General features: G+C 45.6%; 1 protein-coding gene across 4 annotated transcripts in view; it reads left to right on the forward strand.

Annotated features, from left to right (window-relative positions):
* The first annotated feature begins 8,366 nt into the window (after positions 1-8,366).
* Positions 8,367-12,941, forward strand: part of Dusp14 (dual specificity phosphatase 14) — a 25,028-nt gene continuing 20,453 nt past the window's right edge. Inside the window, exon 1 of one of the 4 annotated variants that reach the window (XM_050119514.1) lies at positions 8,367-8,501. The gene's annotated coding sequence lies outside the window, so the exon portion shown is untranslated. Of the gene's footprint in view, positions 8,502-8,575; positions 8,736-8,821; positions 9,959-12,941 lie in introns of those variants that run through there. The other 3 variants (XM_050119511.1, XM_050119513.1, XM_050119512.1) reach the window with 3 other exon arrangements.

Raw genomic sequence — 12,941 nt, forward strand, 5'->3', positions numbered from 1 at the left:
ATAGCCCTAGCATAGAATTGAGGCCAGAGAGTAGGGACAGATGTTAAATGACCTCGTTATTCTGGGTGTGTTGTAATGTCCCTCAAGAAGCTTGAAAGGTAGAGAGTGCTGTGTGGCAAGATTGTAACTAAGACAACAGAAAATCTCAAGCAGGGAGAAAGGCTTGGTGAGCCAGTGGCCTAATGACCTGGGGAGCTGAGGATCCCGGGTTCAAGTCCCAGATTCACAGAGACATTAGTTTGCTGGGTGAGGTGAGGCATGCATTTAAATCCAGCACTTGGGAGGCAGAGGCAAAAGAACCTCTGTGGGTTCCAGGACAGTGAGTGTTGTAGGAATTCCAAGTGGCTAGCTGAGATGGTCCACCTTCTTACCACAAGCCAGGGCTACATAGTGAGGTCTGTCTCAAGAAAGGCAAAAACCAACAACAACGACAGCAGCAACAACAAAACAGAAAAGAGGAGGAGGAAGAGAAAGTGAAGACATTCATATGCTAATCATTGCGTCATTAGCTAATGATGGTAGTATTTTTTCCTATTTCCCTTTTTATCTTAGGTAATGTTCCTTTATTAGTAGAAAAATGGATTTTTCAAAGCACTTTTTTAAATATTTATTTATTTGTTTATTATGTATACAGTATTCTTCCTGCAGGTCTCATTTACAGATGGTTGTGAGCCACCATGTGGTTGCTGGGAATTGAACTCAGGATCTTTGGAAGAGCAGGCAATGCTCTTAACCGCTGAGCCATCTCTCCAGCCCCTCAAAGCATTTTTATATATAATAAAACCTGTTTAATCTCTACGTGTGGATTGCGTTTGGTGGGCTACTCAGTCTAGGGGTTAGTAACCCACCCGCAATCAAGTTATTCCAGGGTCTCGGAGGGGCACTACCTGGAAGGGAATGAGCTAAGACAGAAGAACGAGGCCAAGCAACTTTGTCAAGGCCTCAGTTTATTAGGGACGGGTTACAGTTTATATATGGTAAGGGATGAGGGGCAGGGTACGGGATCTCGCAGGCCGCGTGGTTCCGGTCACGTAGCTCGGTTACATTCAGACAGACAGGCCAGAAGTCACAAGTGGCCACACCTGGTTCCCTGGATAGCTGGAATGTGAGGCGGGTTCCACTAAGATTAGCAGTTAATTGGGTGAGGGGCAGGTTTTGTCAATAGAACATAACTATGGGTGTGAGGTTCTCTGCAGACTCCCTAGAGTGATGGTTTCTGTAATGATTGTTAGGGGGGAAATGGCTCCTGACATCTACGAAAGGTATACAGTTGCTGTCTTACATCTTATGGTGTAACAAGCCTTAGGCAAACTTCTGTCTATGTGGCATGTGTCCTGAGACTGTAGCTCTGGTAATTCTTTTTTTACACTCATTATTTTATTTATTTATTTATTTTTGGTTTTTTTTTTTTGTTTTGTTTTTTTGAGACAGGGTTTCTCTGTGGCTTTGGAGCCTGGAACTAGCTCTGTAGACCAGGCTGGTCTCGAACTCACAGAGATCCGCCTGCCTCTGCCTCCCGAGTGCTGGGATTAAAGGCATGCGCCACCATCACCCATCATTAGACTACTTTCCCATGTGCCTGGTTATCACTGTACTTGTGAAACTTGGGGGATTTGCATCTTTATAGTAGTGCCATAGAATCTGTATTCACAGCACAAGACCTAATGGCACCCCCAAGTCAGACTTTGTAGACTGAGAGTCCTGAGTACTGCTGTTCCTGTCTCACAGATGACATCAAAGCTGTGCCAATTTGTCAACCAGAGGCAGGGACATAAATAGAAGGTGCAAGCATTCTTTTTTAATTAAAAAAAAAATTAGTGTGTGTGTCCTCGAGCACGTGGGTGTTTGGGTGCCTGAACCATTCAGGAGAGGGCACTGAAGTAGGGCATCGAATCACATGCAGCTGGAATTTCAGGCCGTTGTAAGCCATCCAATGTAGATGCTAGGACCAAATTGGCATCTTCTGGAGAACAGATTCTTAACTGCTGAGCCAAGCCATGCCCCCCCCACCCCGTCTGCTGAAGCAGGCTGATCTTCATCTTCCAGCCTGAGTTCCTTCCTTTTGTGGTGGCTAAGCGTTCATAGTGACATTGCTCTTTGGTCCTTAGATGTCAGCTCTTCCTATCTTGAAACAGAACTCACCAAGAGTTGGACTGTTCACCCACTAATAGGGAACATGAGCTGTGTTTAGATCTTCCTGAGACAGGTTAGTTTTACCTTACTGCAGCTTCTCTCCCCTCCCTTTCCTCTTCTCCCCCTTCCCTTCCCTAAACCAGTAAATAAATATCCAACCCCACGCTGCCTGGCATGCCTATCCATGTCTCTGGCTCTCTCCCGCTGCGGGAATTACACTGTCCCCGCTGCTGCTCTGGGGCCCCTGTCTGCCCCAACTCGGAGACCTGCAGCGTGGTCTCAGGGCCCTCTGCAGCCGCTCGGGGAGCTGCAACATTTTACTTTTACCATTACACAAGCAACTAAGACTGTTTTGGGGAAAGGAAGACATCAGGATGGAATCAGAGTAGAAGTCTTCAGTCTCTGCTCCATCTAGCCAGATCTCACTCTTAAGACAAAGTACTACTGAAGTGGTTGTGGCCAGGGGGACCCAAACCTTGGCCGGGTCCCCACAACCTGGACTCTTGTAGTAACTGACATCAATAAACACATATTTATAGTCTAGAGAGTGCCAGTTCATTTGCTACATGGAACTATTTCCATTGAAGTGACCCAGGCTTTGTGGCACAGGCCGGAAATCCTAGCACTGGGAAGGCAGAGGCAGGTGGACCTGTTCTTTTGAGGCTGGAGAGAAAGCAGCAAAGAGCACTGTTTCTCAAGAGAACCTGGGTTCAACATCCAGCACCCATATGTCTCACAAACACCTGTAACTCGAGTTCTCAGTAACCGACTGCCCTTGTCTAGGTCCTCTGCAGGCACCAGGCACCCATGTGGTGCACAAACAAACATGCAAGCAAAACAAATAAATAAATGAAGTTACCAGGCTGGGAGATACAGTTTAGTTGGTACAGTGCTTGCCTCCCTCGCACAAGGACAATCATTGGTACTATAAATAAATTTTTTACGTTTTTTATGTTCCTATGCTCTACAGGGAAATTATTACAGTGATTCTTTCTACTTAACTCTAGGCGGCACCACGCACTACACAAAGCAGGCTCTCTGTTCACAGGTGCACCAGGCCCTGGTGGCACATGCATCCCTGTGAGTTCAAGGCCAGCCTGGTCTACACAGTGAATTTCTGAGTGTCAAGGCAGCTAGGGCTGTTACACAGAGAAACCCAGTCTCCTAAAAACAAAAACAAAAGAAAAACAACAACCAAAACAAAAGACCATAGGTGCTTGCCTCCCTCCTCTTGGGTTAGGACATGACTTTTCCTGGAAGGCTTATATCCCACAGCTCACAGAAAATGCCCTGCTCCTTGTCACTCACTACCTGTGTGGGCGCCTGGTCTCCCTTATTCCTGGAGTGCATCGGCGGGGACAGTTTGATCAGTTAACTAAGCTTCCAGTGTGTTTCCATGCTATCCCTGCCCCACCTGGTGATTTAGCTGCAGGCAATCTTCTCCATTGTTAATATGGTAATTTCCCACCTCCCTGGGCGGAGAGATCTTTGTGCTGCAGTTAGGTAGAAAAAGGCTTCCCCAAGTCTGAATAAACGGCCTTCGCTTGATCTCCTATCGAATGACCCTGGTCTCTGTGTCTTGTGTTCAATCTCCAGGCCCTTGCCCGGACTCGCATTCGGTACAGCTTCACGCGAACTGTACCGAGGGTGTAACACCAAAATCGGGTGTTACACACCTGGAGCTTCCTCACACGTGCAAATAATAATGAAAGCAAAAACAAACCCAACAAACAAAAATGACTGGAATTTAAAGAGGAATGTGTTGGTGCTGAGTCATGTGAATTGACTGAAGAACACAGAACCACGAGACCTGAGGCTCATGGTCTTTGGGGGACAGGGGTGTGAAACTGAAAGACCTGGGTAAATCCAGACCTCCCCAGCAGGAAGAAAATAGCCAAAAATCTAACCAGGAAGAGAAGAATCCGGAATCTAGCATTAGCCAGTTTAGTGACTGCGTTTCAGGAACTAGCTGAAGATAAAGTTAGATTGTAATCTTGAGAATAATCTTGAGAAACAGGGAAACTTGTGATTGCCATTGTGACGTGTTTTAGGAACTAGCTGATTATGACCTTGGGAGTGGTCCTGAGAGGCGTGAAGTTGCCCCCTAGTAATCTTCACTGGTGTTTTCAGAATTTTCTGTGATACACTCCCTGCCAATTCAGGAACAATTTTTAGATTCTGGCTATGATAAAGTAGTTCTACTGTGGGCAAGGCAGAGCACGTGTCCTTGTGGTTTGGTTAAACAACTTTATATTTAGGCCCAAAAGGGGTACTACTAAGTTTTCAGGTAGATATTTGCCTAATTTTACATAATGGAGGTCCCTCACTGCTGGGGAGACTCTCACTCAGGTCTTGGGAGGGCGCGGCCGCACATGGCTTGCCAAAGACCGTCCTTGCTGAGGTAGCACATGGCCTTGGTTGGTGGGGGAGGAGTTCGACCCCAAGTGACGGGGGAAAAAGACTTTTTGAGGAAATAGACCACAGCCCAGTAGTCCAGGAGGGTCATAAAAATTTTCAAAAACCCAGTGATGGTCACAGGGGCGCGGCTCCCTGCCTCTCGGGACCACTCCCAGGGTCATAATCAGCTAGTTCCTAAAACAGTACTGTGATAATTGCAGCTGGAAAACTAGTTTTTCAAGATTGCAGTCTGGCTTTGTATTGAGTTAGTTCCCGGTGCAGTCACTGAACAGGCTAGCCCTGGATTTTTGATTCTCCTCTTCCTGCTAGGGGAGCTGGAGAGATGGCTCAGAGGTTAAGGGCCTGGCCTGCTCTTCCAAAGGCCCTGAGTTCAATTCCCGGTAACCACGTGGTGGCTCACAACCATCTGGAATGAGGTCTGGTGCCCTCAGGCTAATCCTGGATTTTTGATTTTTCTCTTCCTGCTGGGAGAGTCTGGATTTATCTAGTATGCACTTCCAACACAAGTCATCGCTCCCAGCGCCGCCGCTGCAGCCACCGGCTGCAGCTCACTTCCAGCGAGTTTTTTCCCTACCCACGTTTTCTTAAGCATAAATTGTTAACAATAATTTTTAATCTTGGTCATTTTTACAAGGATAAGGTAAAATCTCAGAGTTTTGATTTACATTTCTCTGACAGTTAAATGATGTTATATTCAAACATTTTAGGTGTCTCTCGGTCATTTTGGGGTTCGTTTGTTAAGAGTTTTTCAGTTTAGGTCTATAACAAATATTTTTATTGGATTAAATTTTTAATAACTAATTTCTTGAGTTCTTCATATATTTTTAGAATAGATTTATGATAAGTAAAGATCTTTTCCCACTCTATAGCCTTGTTATACAAAAGGTTCTCAATTCAGGAGATCTAATTTATGGTTTCTCACAATGTTTGTGCCACTGAGACTGTGGCAACGATGTGGCAAAATGTACTTCAAAAAATTTTTTCTCTATGAGGTTCAACATAAATTTTTATATGCTGAGGCCTTTGGCTCATTTGGGCTTAAATTTTGTACATGGAGATGGATATAAATCTATTTTCATTTTTCTACTTGTTGGTGTCTAATGAGACCAGCATTATTGGTTAAAATGCTTCATTTTTCCATTTTCCTATCTGCAAGGCAGACTTAAAATTTAAGAGGAGGATAGCTTACAAACTTTTAATTAGATATTCAATGGTTAAAGCCCTAGTTATAATATTCTTATGGGAGACCTTGAGCTGCCAGGTAAAATTCTTACAAAAAACAGTTTCCAACAGAGAGCCTAGCAGGTACTCAAACAGATAAAGTATAAATCAACAGGTAAAGTATACAATAATCAAGAAATACAATATATTAATTATAATTCAGCTATGACAAGAATATGTATATTAAGTATAAACTTATCCTACAACAGTTTTATAAAAAATGCTGTTTATGGCTAAACCTTCCCAGTTTTGCCAGTTAAGATATTAAACTCTTAATTTAGAACAGTAGCCTGTCTGATATAAAAGGACAGGATAACATCTAAAAAAATGGTTTAATAAAATATTAACTATGATCAATGTTTCTTATACTAAATAATAGATTCATTGATAATTTTAAGATGGATTCCTGGACAATTGCCTTTGCTCAATTCAAAGGCCAAAAACGATAATCCTTTCCCAGATCATTGCTACAATTCACACAACTGTATTTTGCTAATGTTATAGCAAAAAATCCCTTAAAGGATTTTATGCTAAAATTTTACAAATGGCTCTTCCAATGGAGGAACTGCATATATGGCTAATAAAAAAAATTGTGGAGTATAACAAGGCTCCTTCAAAGCAGCTTATGAAAGTTGCAAGCAGATCCAGATGCAAACGGATCTGACATGATAACACCAAGCTGACCTTTGCTAGGACAAGGTGGAAAAGCCCTTACAATACATTATAAAAAAAAACCCGACCTATATATATTTGGGGTCGAGGATGTGTTTATACTTTTTTTCACAAAAAGAAAAAATCTGGATCTGAGTCCAGACTGCGGACATCCCACAGAGGACTTCCAGAGGCAATTGGAGAGAGGTCCTTGGTCCAGTCTTTCCTGCTCCCAAGGAGAAGAGTGCCTGATAACAGAACCTGCTACGCCACTCTGCAGGGTGTCATCCTGCCTTCAGAGTCCAGGGAGACCCGCCCGAGATAAGTGCCAGGATGTGCTTCAGATAGCTGAATCCAGCTCACCTCACCCAGGAATCCCACCTGCCCTGAAGCACAAATGCTAAACTGCCTCTACAGTTTGAACTCTGGTTTGCTTTGGAGCTAAGGTGTAGACTAAACATCAGACTGCTTTTATCCTTGGGACACAAAACTCATTTTAATTACAATATTAACACCTCTTCACTTAAGAAGGGGGAAGATTGGGGTTCCTGTCACTGTTGCTCAGGGACTGGAACTGGTGGTATTTGACAACAATGTATGTCATTGTACTCTTACTGAAATTAACCTAATGATATTTGTAACGGAGGGGCGCTACCTGGAAGGGAATGAGCTAGGACGGAAGAAGGAGGCCAAGCAGATTTGTCAAAGCCTCCCATTTATTAGGGTCATGGTTGCTGCTTATATAGGCCCGGGATGAGGACTTTGAGGGGCAGTGAAACAGGATTCTTGCCGCGGGTTCTAGGTCACGTAGGCCAGGAGGTGGGCCAGGAAGTCACAAGTTGCCACACCTGGTTCCCTGGATAGCTGGAATGTGAGGCGGGTTCCGCTAACAGATTAACAGTTAATTGGGTGTGGGGCAGATTTTGTCAATAGAACATAATTATGGGTGTGAGGTTCCCTGCAGACTCCCCCGTAATGATTTTTAGGGGGGAAATGGCTCGTGACAAAAAACCAAAACAAAACAAAAAGTCCAAGCTTTTGCTTAAGGGATGTCAGAAGCTGTAAACTCCCACGTGCAGGGTGCTCCACCTCTGTCCCCTCCCCCCACAAATCCATGACTACTAGTTTGACTTCAGCCAACTATTTGTTACAGTGAGGACATGGCTCTGGTAAGCACAGACCGGCACCAAGTCAGGACTTCTGGAGTCTGACTCACTGTAGAGGCTGGAGGAAGTCTTCTCTACCTCCCCTGTCCCATCCACTCTGCCTCAAGTTTTGCTGGCAAAAGGAGAGCAGGGTGGTTCTAAAGAAAGTCAGTTTGCCGCCCCCCCCCCCAGGCGGTGGTGGCACACGCCTTTAAACCCAGAACTCCAGAGGCAGACAGACCTTTGTGAGTTCAAGGTCAGCCTGGTCTAGAAGAGCTAGTTAAGGAACAAGCTCCAAAGCAACAGAGAAACCCTGCCTCAAACAAACAAAATGTCAGTTTGCATCTACTCATTACAGGTGGGAAGACCTAAGAGAGAGGGAAAAGACCCTCCAGAATAAAAGCAAATAAACCTCAAGGGATCCACGTATCAGCCCTGGTAGTACATAGGAGCCATGGTTAGGCACTGTCAGTGTGTCAGTGTGGTGTCGGCGGTTTGGGAGGCTTTACCTACTTTGGAGTTTCCCGGTTACTGGAAACTGCCAGCACCTGTTCATCAAAATTCACCCAGAAGAGTTAGTTGGGGGCGTGGTGGTGCATGCCTTTAATCACAGCTCTAGGGAGGCAGAGGTGCAGGCGGGAGGATCTCTGTGTGTTCAAGGCCAACCTGGTCTTTATAGTGAGACCCTGTCTCAACAAACACAAAACGGAGTGAGTTGGCCTTCGTCCTGGCGTCCGCACCCGGGGCTGACTCGTGCAGTGGAGGAGGCGAGGGTGGCTGAGAGGTGGTAATGAGTCACCCGCTCAGACGCTCACACCTTTTATCCAGCGTTTTCCTGCAGTTACCTCTCGGCATTTGAACAGAACCCTCGAACTCCAACCCAGAAGCGGGCTTGAGGGACGTCGCCCCAGGAGAGTCAGTGAGCGCGCCCAGGTGAGCAGGCACCGGGGCCGAGACGCCCCTCCCGCGCCGCAGCGCGCACGCGCAGTGCCCGGAACTCACGCGCGTCCTCGCCGCGGGCCCGCCCTCGGAAGAGGGCGGCGGCGCACAGGGAGCGGGAGGCGCGCGAGGCCGGCGGGCAGAAGCCGCGAGCCGTGTAAGCTGCACAGACCCGAAAGCCGCCACCACTGCCGGGACGCTCGGTACGAGGTGCAGAGGACGCCAGAGGTACCCGGGTCCCTCGCGACCCTCGGCTCTACAAACTTTGTGCGGGTGCCCGGCTGCCTCGAGGCGCGGGGTGGGAGAGGCTGGGACCCCCGAGCCTCATCTGGCGAGCGTGCACCCGCAACCGGCACCGCCAGCCCTTGGAAACACTTGGCTTTCTGCGATGCCAAGTACTCAACTTGTGCGTCTCTCCTCAATTGTAGATTGCTGTGCGGTGCTCACGTATGGTTCTTATTTCTCCTAAGTCTCCTTGCTCTGGAGCGAAGTTGAACTGTGTTGGGCTTGGGGTAGGGGAAGGAGCCGAGTGGTGTAGCCGCCATACGTGGATTGTATAACTACCTTGTATTGAAGTGGATGCTGCCAGTGGCACCGGCTAGTGTGTTGTGGTAACCGGGCATCTTGGAGGCAAGGGAAGGAGGGTGGTTTACCAGTAGTCTCACTGTTTAGGGCTACTAATAACAACACCTTGTACTTTCCACTCAGGAGAGCCTTAGGCATTTGGCTAATGTTCTTTGATTAGTTTTCAGTGGGTTTATAAGTGGCTGGGCCGTATTTTCCCGTTTTGCAGATGTAAAAACGAAGGCAAAGATTTGGATTCCTAACCGACTTTAATGAAATGTGGTCCAAGAATTTTAACGCAGATTCTTGGCCGCTTAGAACTTTAATGAAATACCGGAACGTCCTCCCTGAGGACGTGAAAGGTCAGAGGCCAGGGTCAGTGGTCTGCAGCAGCAGGCTTCCACAACAAATCTAAGTTGTCTCTTGGACAAGATACAACTCTTTTTTTCTAATTGTTTCCTCTTTAAGAAAGGGGGAACAAAGGTACTGTACGTCTTCTTTGCAAAGTTATGTGTGTTTAGGGCTGCAATTTTGCTATTGCCTTTTGTGTCGGTTCCTTTGATAAACGGAGGAATGAGGTTCCCCCAGAAGGAGTAGCCACGCCAGAGACACCTTAAGAATACACATCAGGGTCAGATGAGGGCCGAGAATTCCCAGGTGGAGGGAGGAAGGAGCCCTGCACAGGCGGCTTTGACACGTGGGCCCCGCTCCTGCCTCCAGCTCTGACTCACCTTCTGACGCTGGGGGAGGAGAAAAGCTGCTTGGTATTTTTGGCTTTCCCCCATAAAACGGGAGACAGTTGGCTTCATTCGAGTCTTCTCAGCATCCTTGTCGAGCGCGACTGAGCCGAGTTCTCCTCGGTAATCTTTGCTACTGGCGGACTGCAGGTATGCATTCTGTGAGATGCCTTAATCGAATAGCATTCAGATCTACTCCTATCCTAAGAAATGGCTAGAGGCTCTAAGTCTGGGAAATTGAGAACTCTTGGGTGTATGCCTTTGAATGTGGGGTTTTGTTTTAGAACAAGATGGATTCAAAATATTTTCCCAGCATCACAATTGAGCTTTGCTCATTCTGTATGAGAAATTAAAACTTTACAGATGAGGTCTTTGTCTCCCTTTAATCACCTTCGGAAGAACAGCTGTGTGTCTTTCTGTTGGCCTCTCGTAGATTCTTCCTACCATTTTCATAGATGTGTATTTGCATAAGTGATTTGTTAACAGAATTATTTTAAAGTTGACTGGTCCTATTTATAGGGATTTGGTTTCTAGGACAGGTAGCATGCTTTTAAAGTACAGTTGATTGTAAAATTTACGTTACCTCCGACTGCACCTTGGTATTTCTCCCAGCAACAGGCAAATGAGCCCTTCACAAACATCTTGAGAGTAATTGACTCACGATGCCTGGGCTTTACTCTCAGGTGCAAAATGGAAACTTCCCTATTAAAACACAGGCAGGCACGACCAACAGCAGTGGATTGCCCTTCCTGAGAGAAGACACAAGAGGGAGTGGAAGGCAGGGAGAGTTGCTAAAGCAACCAAGGCAGCCTGGGTATAAACTTACAGGGCCGGCATTTAAGGTGGTAGCTTCATTATTTATGATAGCTTCACCGGGGAGACACAACAGAAAAGAAAGCAGGAAGTCGGCAAATGGGGGTCACAGCTTAAGCTGGCAATGTGAGGAAAAGGTTCCCGTAACACAATGCATGTCAGCCTGTAAGCAGTGCGTGGGTTCACCTAGCAAACAAGTTTTGCTGTTCCGGAGGCCTTGGGCTGAGTGCTGAGGTAGAGGACAAATGAGGGCCCTGACCTTAGAGGCTGAGTAACAGTGACGCTCAGAGGACGGGTTCTTTCCCTGGGCTAGGAGAATGTTTGGTAGTATTTACTTAACCTTTTCAATGTGACTTATAAAGTTATTTTAGAGAAAATGTAAGTGTAACTTAATCTTGTAGGCCAAGAAGTGGACTTCATCTTTCTCCCCCCCTCTCCACACTACTTTTTCAGGGCAGCCAGTTACTACACCGGCTTTAATAGAAATAATCCCCTTTTTCTATGTCTCCTAAGTACAAACCTCTAAACAGCACAGCTGTTTATTCTTTCACCTTTATGCAATATGCAACATTCTTGTAGATCTTGTTTGTTTTGAGACATGGTCTCTCTGTGTAGTCCTAGCTGTCCTGGAACTCACTCTGTAGACCAGGCTGGCTTTGTTTTTTTTTTTTTTTAAATATTTATTTATTATGTATGCAGTATTCTTCCTGCAGGTCTCATTACAGATGGTTGTGAGCCACCATGTGGTTGCTGGGAATTGAACTCTGGACCTTTGGAAGAGCAGGCAATGCTCTCAACTGTCGATTGCGTTGGGTGGGCTACTCAGTCTAGGGGTTTGTAACCCACCCTGTAAGGGAATGAGCTAAGACAGAAGGAGGCCAAGTAGATTTGTCAAAGCCTCCGTTTATTAGGGACGGGTTAAAGTTTATATGGTAAGGAATGGGGGGCAGGGCACGGGATCTCGCCACGTGGTTCCGGTCACGTAGGCCAGGTTACATTCGGACAGGTAGGCCAGAAGTCACAAGTTGCCACACCTGGTTCCCTGGATAGCTGGAATGTGAGGTGGGTTCTCCTAACAGATAAGTTAATTGGGTGTGGGGCAGGTTTTTTCAATAGAACATAATTATGGGTGTGAGGTTCTCTGCAGACTCCCTAGGGTGATGGTTTCTGTAATGATTTTTAGGGAAGTGGCTCGTGACACTTAACCGCTGAGCCATCTCTCCAGCCCCCACCAGGTTGGCTTTGAACTCACAGATCCTCCTGCCTCTGCCTCCCGAGTGCTGCGCCACTATACCAGGCTTAGATTTGTCTTTTGGTTGGCTATATGTATGTATATGTACACACACACACAGACATGGACATATAGATAATTGTGTAAATTCGTGTACCATAGTGTTTACATTTTTAAAGTTGGTGTATTTTTATGTGTTGGTGTTTCAGCTGTATGTTTGTATTATGTGTGTCTAGTGCTCAGGGAGGCCAGAAGAGGGTATCAGATCCCTAAGATTGAAGTTACAGTTGTGAGCTGTCTTGTAGGGGCTGGGAGTTGAACCTTGGTCCTCTTCATAGCAGTCAGTGCTTTTTATCCATTGAGCCATTGCTCTAGCCCCTGCACTAGGGTTTTTAAAGCTTCGTCTAAACTGTATATTGGTGAGTAGTAGTATACCTACTACTATAGACTGTAGTTGATTCATTTTAGGGTGAACATACCACACACTATCTGTCAAATGTTGATGAACATCTGGATTGTTTGTGGCCTTGGGCAGTTATGAATAGTTCTGGGCCAGATGTGATGCTCCTTTTCCAAAGTGGTTGTCCCAATTTACATTCCTCTAGTGACATCCACCTTGAAGTCATGGATCCCCCGTGTTTGCTGTTTAACCACAGTAGGCTTGGATGTTTCTTAAGTGAATAAGTGACATGGGGTGGGGGTTATATTGTATATTTACCATATTTCAGCGTACATTTCTACCTCTGATTAAGATACTTATATATTGTTTGTGTATTGATATATATTTACCATACTGCAGTGTATATTTGTATATTGTTTATATTTGGAGGTCATTGTCCTCATTTGTTTCACAGTTTATTGTCTTAGTCTTTAAGTTAGATAGATATTGAGAATTATATAGATTAATAGTCATCTAAGTTTGTCATTTATAATTAGACTAATCAGGTTCTTTAGATAAATAGAGATTATACTCAGTATAGATAGATAATCTTCAACCTCTTTGAAGAGCTGTAGAATATGGCCTTTAATCTAACTCAGAGTTTTGTGGTAGTGAGACACAATTGCTCCTGGCAACACCGCTCTATTCCC

This window comes from Alexandromys fortis, unplaced genomic scaffold (genome assembly GCF_014885135.2).
Source record: "Alexandromys fortis isolate MF-2015 unplaced genomic scaffold, M_Fortis_MF-2015_v1.1 scaffold_173, whole genome shotgun sequence".
NCBI lineage: Eukaryota > Metazoa > Chordata > Mammalia > Rodentia > Cricetidae > Alexandromys > Alexandromys fortis.